The sequence below is a fragment of the Corvus brachyrhynchos genome, unplaced genomic scaffold (assembly GCF_000691975.1).
Source record: "Corvus brachyrhynchos isolate BGI_N302 unplaced genomic scaffold, ASM69197v1 scaffold32, whole genome shotgun sequence".
Taxonomy (NCBI): domain Eukaryota; kingdom Metazoa; phylum Chordata; class Aves; order Passeriformes; family Corvidae; genus Corvus; species Corvus brachyrhynchos.
This window is the reverse complement of record NW_008237919.1, coordinates 9,767,878-9,777,721: the sequence shown is the minus strand read 5'-3', so window position 1 is coordinate 9,777,721 and position 9,844 is coordinate 9,767,878. Positions and strand designations below refer to the sequence as shown.

At 41.3% G+C, this 9,844-nt stretch overlaps 1 protein-coding gene across 1 annotated transcript in view; it reads right to left on the bottom strand.

The window, feature by feature from the left end:
- Positions 1-3,247, bottom strand: part of MSRB3 (methionine sulfoxide reductase B3) — a 66,468-nt gene extending 63,221 nt beyond the window's left edge. The window contains exon 1 of the mRNA XM_008632794.2: positions 3,173-3,247. The gene's annotated coding sequence lies outside the window, so the exon portion shown is untranslated. The remainder of the gene's footprint in view (positions 1-3,172) is intronic.
- Between the last annotated feature and the right edge of the window lie 6,597 nt (positions 3,248-9,844).

Sequence of the window (9,844 nt, the reverse complement as noted above, 5' to 3'; positions counted from 1 at the left end):
TCCTGCGAGGCGCTGCACTGACAGCCCCGACCACCGCCACCTCTCCGCCCTCCTTCTCCTCCCTCCTTCGAGTGTAAACAGCTTAAAGGAAATTATTTGAAATTCCCGGGGATTAGAAAATAGATCCTGGCCTCTTGAAAATGTCAAGTATTTCAGTGTTCACCATAGTGTTATTATTTACTCTCATTTATTCATAGACTCAGAGGATATATAAGTCCTGAAAGCCCAATAAAATACCACTGAGCATCCATGAAAGTACTTTATTGCAGTTAATCTATTTTATTCTTTTGTTACTGATGCTTTGATAGCTATTTCTATTTACTCTGTACATTACAGCGATGCCCAGTAGTTCCAGTGGGAGGGGACCTCCGGGTGCCAGGTACTGCACGGACACAAACCCTGCTGCAGGAAGCTTACAGACCCTGGTAAGAACGGCTTGTGAAGAATCAGTAAAGAGAAGTGCAAAGTCAAATTCATTGCAATTAACACATTTGGTTTGGAGGTGCTTCACTCCTGCCTGCCAATTCTATGGGTACAAAGAACAGACTGAGGGAGAATGACAGTAACATTACAACAGGTTCATAGCTTCCTTCTGCTCTTTCTGTGGTGCAAGCTTGGCCATAGCCTTCAGCAAGCTCAGGTGCCACGTTTATGTCTCTCACTTACTTAAGAGGAATAGCCAGAGCATGACAAGAAGCATGGGAAGAAGTCCAGAGAAGGGCAATGACGCTGCTGAAGTGTCTGGAGCACAAGTCTGATGAGGAGTGGCTGAGGAAGCTGGGGTTGGTTAGCCTAGAGAAGCGGAGGCTCAGGAGTGATCTTATCACTCTCTTCAACTACCTGAAAGAAGGTTGTAGCCAGGTGGGGGTCAGCCTCTTCTCCCATGCAACTAACAGTAGGATGAGAGGACACAGCCTTAAGTTACACCAGGGGAGGTTTAGGTTGGGCATTAATAAGAATTTCTTCTTAAAGGTGATTACAAAGGTCATTAGACATTGGAATGGACTGCCAAGGGAGGTGCCATGGTCTAGTTGGCACAGTGCTGTTCAGTCAAAGGTTGGACTTGATGATGTCAGAGGTCTTTTCCAACCTAAAATGATTCTGTGATTCTATGAAAACACCATTCTGGGAATAGCACTGCTGGTGGTTTAAACTCCCACACTATACATGCCTAGCCCTCTACAGGTTAAGCAAAGCCCCCATGCCAGTGCTGTAGGCATGGGCCTGAGCCCCAAGGGAGCCCAGCCATACTGGCACAGTGTGGATGCTAAAAGGCAGGAGCAGAGGAATTTTCCAGCTGCTGAAGCATTTTGTGAAGTTTTTCTTTCTCATGCTTTAGCTGAGAAACAGTGAAAGATGGTTTTGTAACCTAATTCTCTATCTCTGCACCTGGGTTTGTTTTCCAACCTTGTTTTGGTACTCTGGAAAAAATATTTTGAATGGGTGTTAGAGAACCTCAGCCAATCCTTCTAGGCGGTGGCTGGTCAAGCGACCAATCATATCATGCTCTCTCACATACAAAGATATATAACCTAGCTTATAAATAATAAAATAATTCCTTTTCTCCTTGGATTTGGATTGTGTCGTTTCTTGCCGGTTCTCGATAAAACAGCGACAGCACAGCACCCCACCTTGCCAGTGCTAGGGCCAGGTGACCTGGGGACAGCAATGCTAACATGACTGTCACATGCCTGAGCCACGGTGAGTACTGCAGCGCTGCACCTCCACCACACAGACTTACCACCCCCCATGTCTTTATTGCAGCACTGCAATATGCCACTTCCTCTAAGGACAGATGCTACACGTAGAGGTCAGAGCAGAACTCACAGCTCAGGGAAGGGGATCATGCTTTTACACATCACTTTTGGGGTTTGGTTGGTGGATTGTCCCGGCTTTTTTTAGCATATGCTGCTTGCTGTGCTGCCTGCAACACCCAGGACACTATTGGCTCCTCCAAAGCTGTCCCCAGGTGTCATCAGACCCCTTGGAGCCCCTTCAGTGCACTTCACTCTTTAACAGAGCACAACATGGATCTTCCATCTGCCTGGCTCTCATAAGATGGACACCATGCTCAGCAATAACTTGTAAATCTTGTAAGTATATATAATACAAATACAGCAGTAACTATGTCATTAGTTGGGTTTCAGAAGCAGTTTTCTAGGATATACGTTGTAACTCCAGGGAAGCCTTCCCTTTAGGATCCTAATGTTGGCATATATTAGAGAACTACCAGCTTTCAAGAGCTTCTGTATTGTCCCTTGTGGACATTCAGAAAACATAAGTTCAGCCCCAAAATGATTAGCTATAAAGTGACATAGGTGGTCTGTCAAACTTGTCCTTCAGAAATAAAGAACTTTGTATGTACTCAGCTAATGTTTTTTCAACCTCTGTCTGCAACTAGAAAAATTTATTTGGGCGAAGGACAACTTGAGAGATTAAATTCTGATATTACCACATCTTGTTTTTAAGAGCAGTAAGGGAAACATCAAGGGTCTCAGGAGCTTGTAACACTACTGGTTTAAATTTTTCCATATTCAGTGTTATTCCTGACAACTCAGGTCCAGAATTCCTAAAATTACATGAGAATCCCAGCTCTCACAAGAAAAAATGTGAAGTTTTAGCTCTTTACAAGTAAATTTAAAAAACATCCACAAATTCTTAAGAGAAGAATCAGGGTTTTTTCTTGCCCCAATACTGAGACCTTAGTAGTGTGGGGCTTCTACTTTTTTTCCAATTTCCCTTCCCCCAGCCCCAAGTCTCTGGCCTCATTTGGAGGGCAGGAAACAATTAAGAGATAGGCACACACTAGTCAGAGAGCCAGGCTCCCAGGTTCTTGTCAAGAATTCCTATGTCACTGGAGAAAGCAAAGAGCAAAAAAATTGCTGCACTGAAGAAAGCCAAACAACTAGAAGTTTGAAAGCAGTAAAGGCTTGGAAGTCTACTGTACTCAAGTGTTAAATTAACAGTTTCATTTTTATCAGTATTTCTTTTGTAAAGTTTTTTTCAGCCCAGCAATGTTTGAACAGTTGTTTTGCAAAGTGTTAACTTACTTATTTTGAGAAAAAGCAAACTATAAACAAATATTTCCCTGACAAAACTAAGTGGAGTATTTTGTATATATATTTATTTCAGTTTTAACATTTGGTTATTTTTTTATTTGGCTTTCGCTTACCTAAAGCTGCTGCCAGTCAGAGTCAGCAGACAGGACAAAGCAACCCTTGGGAACTGCAGGAACAAAAGGTGCGGCCTAAAGAAAGAACCACATGAGCAAGTGTTTCAGTAGATCACATCTTTCTGTGTCTAAACAATTCTTTACTCCCTAGTATTTTCCCATAACACATTCTGTGCTAACACCAAAGGCCTTGGTCTTTCCTGCTCTCTGCATTGCACTTGGCTTCAAGGGACTTTATTGTTTGCAGGTAATGTCTCGATTTGTCATTCTGTATGCTACGGTGGGGGCAAAGGCAATGTTGAATAGCTTGTAAGAGATGTTTCATAAACCATCATGAAGCTGCCAGCTGTGACAAGAGACTGGAGTACGGGAAATTTTCAGCAGAGGTCTGATTACTGCTGGTTATTTATCAGTGAAAGAAGGAGGGAAGAGTTCCAGTTCCTACTTCAATCCAAGATCTCTAATCCTGAAATTTGCAGTGTACCAACTATTGTCACACTTATACACCTCATTACCTGGGCTGTCCTAGCCTCCCAACAGCCTGAGAAAACCATGAGGAGGCAGCCTTCAGACCTCAAAAAAACACACAGCCTGTGAAAAGGCATTTGTGCTTTATAATTATATTTCTGGACAACTGCATGCTTCAATGCACTGTACTGTATTTGAAATATTTGGCACAAAGTAGTAAAGGTAACTGACAAAAGCTTGGGAAAGGATCATTTAGATTAGATATGAGGAAGAAATTCTTCACTGTGAGAGTAGTGAGACACTGGAGCAGGTTGCCCAGAGAAGTGGTGAATGTCCCACCCCTGGAAGTGTTCAAGGCCAGGTTGGACGGGGCTATGAACAGCCTGGTCTAGTGGAAGGTGTCCCTGCCCACAGCAGGGGGGGTTGGAACTATATGATCTTTAAGGTCCCTTCCAACCCAAACCATTCCATGATTTTATGAAATTTATCTTTCTGGGCTCTGGATTTTCGTGTGCTTGTACATCTATTGATAATGCAAACTAGGTGTCTTCAAAAGTTTGTGATTTGCTATTTGCTATTAAAATACCTTGCAAAGCTCACTATCTGATGAGAATAAAATACTTTAATCATTAACAGCTAGCATAATGATAAAGAAAATTATAAATTTAAGCTTCTCAAAGACTTATTGAAGAGGAATTAAGCATTCTAAATGAAATTAATTGCATTAACCTTACAGGTCTACAGAAGTACTGTAGCATATAACTTGCACACTTGTCTGCATATATTCCCCCCCTATACAATATTATCTTCTCAATTACAGCCACAGAAACCTGAAGTATTAGACCTGAATTCCCACTTCACTTTTAAGACTCTCAATTAAAGCATGTTCCCCTTAGCTGTTTGTGCTGGAATGTGCAAACCAAATGGCAATCCTGTCTACTTTTAGGAAGTTTACATTGTGCCCTAATAAAAGAGGTAATTACTGACATACCTCGTAATATTTGAGTGGAACACCAGGAAACGTCACGCTTTAAACTTGAAGTTAGTACTCCCATTAGACAGAAGCCTAAACAGTGAAGTTCAAAACCTATTTGTTTTCTTGAATTTTACATATTCTCTTATACTGGATTTTGTTCTTAAACCCTTCCCAGAGCAACTGAAACTCCAACCTAAAAAACCTTCCTGCAAGACGCACATAAGACACTTTCAAGTATCAGTTTGGCTTTAGAATACTGTCAGATCCGGGTGTTTTAATGGGCCTTACTTACAGGAATGATCATTTGCAAAGCAAGCAGAGAAGCCACTAACTGGGAAGTCTATTCAGCGTTTCATAACATGAACTGTAGCGGTTGTCCCCACACCTGCAGAGCCAGCAGGGCTGGAGGTGGCAGAGCCTGCCTGGGCACAATAAGCATGACACACACCACAGCTGCTCAAGCTCGAGGGGTGCACAAGGCCCTCCCCAGTCCCACGGCTTCCTCAGCTTCCTCACGGTGCCCACAGGCCAGTCCTCCTTCTCCTGTGAAATGGGGTTATACAGTCCAATCTATTGATGGTACTTAGGTATCCTTTTCATATTCTAGCTAGGAAGCTTCAGCAGCAATGCCTTCTATATTCCTCCTGTTAACAGCGGGAGAAGGGAAAGAAGAAGAAAAGTATAAAGGTTGAGATCAGGCAAAAAAACAGAGGAAAGCAGGAAAAGAGAATGAGCAGAAATGCTCACTTGCTCACACTGAGTCCCATTCTGTGATATAAAATTGACAAGCATTTCCTTATGGACTAATACCCTCCATATTTTATCCTTAGGCTGCATAAAGGTTCCCACTGAGGTGAATCAGAGATATTTTTAGGAGTTCAGCCTTTAGTCTGAGCTTTATTACCCAGGCTTTGGTCCTCCATCTAAGACAGATGAGATTCCCACAACAGATTTTAGATTATCATACAGCCTAAAATTATTATCTTTCCAATAAAATAATCATTAAAAATCTTGGAAAACAAACGAGATTCTGAAACCTTTGCACACAGTTCAGCATAATTTCACTGATTTTAGCTGTTGACAAAAAGATATGTTATGTGAGGAGGCACCATATATCTGTGTTTCCATTTATATTAAAATGGTTATCCAGAATAGAAATATGATTTATACTTAGAAAAACACTATATCTGAGCAGAAAACAAAGACATGTATTTAATTTTCATCTAATTACCAAACTGTGCTAACATTCTCTCTAGCATCAGCTGCCTAAAATGGAAAGCTCACAGTCTTTCACAGGAATAACCCTTTCTGGATGCTGAACTGGCCACTGCATTGCTCCCCTCTCCCACTAGAGAAAAAACAGCTTAGCAACAACAAGGCTGGTCTGCTGGTGTGACTAAAGTCCGAGGGTGTGTCCAGGGGCCATATTTTAAAAGCCTGAGAAGTGAGAAGATAATCAAAACAAATTAGTTTTTGAAGGCTGTACCCTCCCCAAAAGCAACAAGGGGAAAGGCATATTAATGCCTCCCTGTTCGGCAGCTGGCTCCCATGGACAAGAAAACTGTGGGCTTGGTTTCTCCTTATTTTACCACTAACATTTACACACAGCAGGGCAGTGGTACTGATCCCCTCTAAATAACCGAATAAATGGCCTGTGGGGATGTAGAGGACATCTGTGCTACACTGAGTACAAGGGGAGGAGGGAGGCAATTATTTCTCCTTTAAGTAATGCAGAAGGGGGTCCTTGCTCAAGGGACTCTCACTTGGTCCTTAGGGAGCATTGTAAAATGGAAAGAGATTTCATTAACATAGAGAGAAGACAGTGTGAGCCTTGTGAACAACAGATGAAATGGGAAAAGTGAAACTGCAAAGAGACACAAAAAAGCAGAGACTGCAAGGAAGGGGAGAAACTAGACAAGTAAGGAGTCCCCAAGCCTGGGAAGAAAGGATTCTTGGCTAAGGGCAGAAACCAGTGAGTCTCTCAGCCTTGCAAGTGCTCATACATCTGTCATTTGCACATTGTTTCCCAATAGTTATGACTGGCAATACCTCTCAAAGGAAAGTAAATATAAGTCAATTGGGATTCCCCCCCACTCCTGCTCCTCCAAGATCTCATGCGCTAAAATAGTGCTGAGCTGCACTTTCATTTTCCCTGACTTGGTAGTCTGCCAACATACAGCATGTTCCTTTTACGGCAGTGAGTTTATAACTACAACGGTCATAAACTATTCTTAAATGGGTCTTTTCCGAGAATCACGATCCTTTCAACATCTTGAAAAATTTCTCATCTTTTCCATTCCAGGCAGTCCTCTCCAGCACAGTGGTAAAGATTTAATTGCTTCTGGTGCTCAGATGATGAGATACAAGTGTTCTGGAAATAACCTTTTAATTTAACAATTCCTACTGGCAAGCCCAAAAGCTTTTTGTGTTGCACACCAATAAAGGATTCATTCTCAATACTAAAAGAAAAAAAAATATTAAAAACTTCTGGGTTACTGCTGTGAATAGAAATATCCAAGGGGTACCCTAGCACTTCAAGACATGAAACCCATTTTTGCTATCAGATTGGTTTGAGTAGGTATGTCTCCCTCCCCACCATTATTTGCATTGTCAGGCTTACTAACACAGCAGTGATAACAAGCTTTCTATTCTATTTTTAATTTGGGAAAAATCCCATGCATCATTCAGCAGAAAGTTAAATACGACTTCCTTTTATAGCAATGAACAGAAGCCCTTCAACAGAAATTTCTATTCTGCTTTTCTGGAACACCTTTGTACTAGCTTTTACTTCTCCAGGAAAAAAAAAAAAAAAAGACTAATTTTGAAGATTAAACAAATACGTAATTTGGAATTGGTGTTCTTTTAAATTGTGTTACACAATACTCTGTAACTCAGCAGACTTTTTCCTCACCTTACAAAGATTATTTGCCTGGGTAATACACAATAGATACGTGACATGAGCAGTTTCTCTTAGGTAGAATATCTCATAAATGAAGCAAAGATAAAGCCTCCAGCTAACCAGTATGACTTAACAGGACTTCCAACCAACACAACAAAAAAGTACACCCTTTTCAAAAGAGCATTGTCTCACTCGTTCCACAATGAGACGAGTGCAAACCAGCCCTGCAGTGGTTTGCTGAGCATGCACTCCTGACCCACACGGAACAGCCAGGCTGCAGGAGGGATGAAGGAAGCTGCCACTTCTGCTGCACAGAGAAGCTGAATTCTCAAACAGACCAGTTAAATTTGATGACCCTCTTTTATGAGGCACTGTAAGGAAATGTAGAAATGACACTTACTAGTTCACGGAAGGAGGCAAGGTCCCTGAACACATCACAGCCAAAACAGTTGTGATTCCAAACACGGTTTTGCCCTCCAGTTTAATGAGTTCTCAGAATAAAATCTGTATCAGTGAATAAAAACTCCCAACACTCCCTGCCACAGCAGGAAACTAAGGCATTCTCAATGGGTGCCATGGAGTTATTACAGTGTATATAGGAAATTAATCAACAATCAGTAGGTCTATGGCCAGAGATTTTAAAGATATTTAAAACTCTTTTAATTGAAAACATGGTTGGTGCTAATATCTGTCTATATGTATATGCACATAATGTGCCCATAGATGCCATGCACCCTACTAGAAAAATAAACTTCCAGTGCAAAAGACACATTTGTCTTGTTTGCATCGTTTAATTCATCCTGCATTCTTCAGCATTTGAAAGCTGAATTATCTCCCTGTATTTGTATCATTTCCTACTTGAGAAAAATATAATTTTTAGATCAGACTCTGAATCAGACCTGAGTATCTTGTACTTTGTAAAAATGTTTCTAAGTAAAGGGTTTATAAAATTTAGTTCTGATCTCTCTGTCAGGTAGGATAACTTCATTTCAGAGCAATTCAGGTGGTGGTTTCTTTTTTTATCATCCCAGCTGCTAGAAAAGCACTTCGAGTTAAAGACATCATAGCTGCCAATCTCTCCCCAGCGGTCTCCCTTAGACGGAAATTTTCCACGTGGCTTTCTCTACAAACCGATACCGCTCCTCACCACCGAGCGGTGCCAGCTGCCTTTGATACAATCACACGCTGCACGGCCCCGTGAGTTGTCCTTCAAACAACATCCTCAGCACACACCGGTCTACGCATGTATCAACAGAACAAAAGCATCCTTTAAAAATGTACCTTTGATCGCACAGATTGTGTCACTATGGTATGCAGAGCAGCCTTATGAATATACAAGGAAACCTCAGCCTTTTCTCCAAAAATATTTTGGAAAAATTATAGCGTATAGAAGCTCTGACTTATTTATTGCACAAATAAAAAAAAAAACCACAAAAAAACCCCATAAAAGAATGCCTTGCACGCTGCAATAGGAACTCCTGAGTCTTCTCTTGTCAAGGGTGTACTTTTATTTTGATGAATAGCAGTGAGAAGACATTACAGCAAGTAAGGAAAGAGTATAACTTAAGCTTTGAGTGAATACCAAATGTTAATGACTGAAAAGAGAGAGCAAGGAAAACTATTTCTGTCCTAACAGCAATAAATTTGATTCAAATATAAGGTCCACTTGATTTTAACCCACTACCCAAATTTTCTGACATTTAATAACCAGGATTATATGTACATCTATTTAGGTAATTACAGGGATGAAAATATTTGTTCAAGACTCTCCTTCTTACAAAAGAAAATGTCAGAGTCATAAAATCACAGAATGGGTTGGGTTGGAAGGGACTTTAAACATCATCTGCTTCCAACTACTCTGCCATGGGCAGGGACACCTTCCACTAGACCAGGTTGCTCAAAGGCCCATCCAGTCTGGCCTCGAACACTTCCAGGGATGGAGGATCTACAACTTTTCTGGGCAACCTGTTCCTGTGCCTCACAACCCTCACAGTCAAGAATTTCTCTGTAATCTAATCTAAACCGACTCTTTCTCAGTTTAAAGCCATTCCCCCTTGTCCTGTCACTCCAGGTCCTTGTGAAAATCCCAGTCCAGCTCTCTCGTAGCCCCCATCAAGTACTGGAAGGGGCTCTAAGGTCTCTCCAGAACCTTCTCCAGGCTGAACAAACCCAGCTCTCTCAGCCTGTCTTCATAGAAGAGGTGCACCAGCCTCTGAATACCTTCCAAAGACAAACATTTTCAGTGAAAAATGTTATGAGGAATCTCTGTGAGTTGAATTGTGATTTTGATTCCAGTGCAGTTTAAAAATGCACAAACATAGCATTTTAT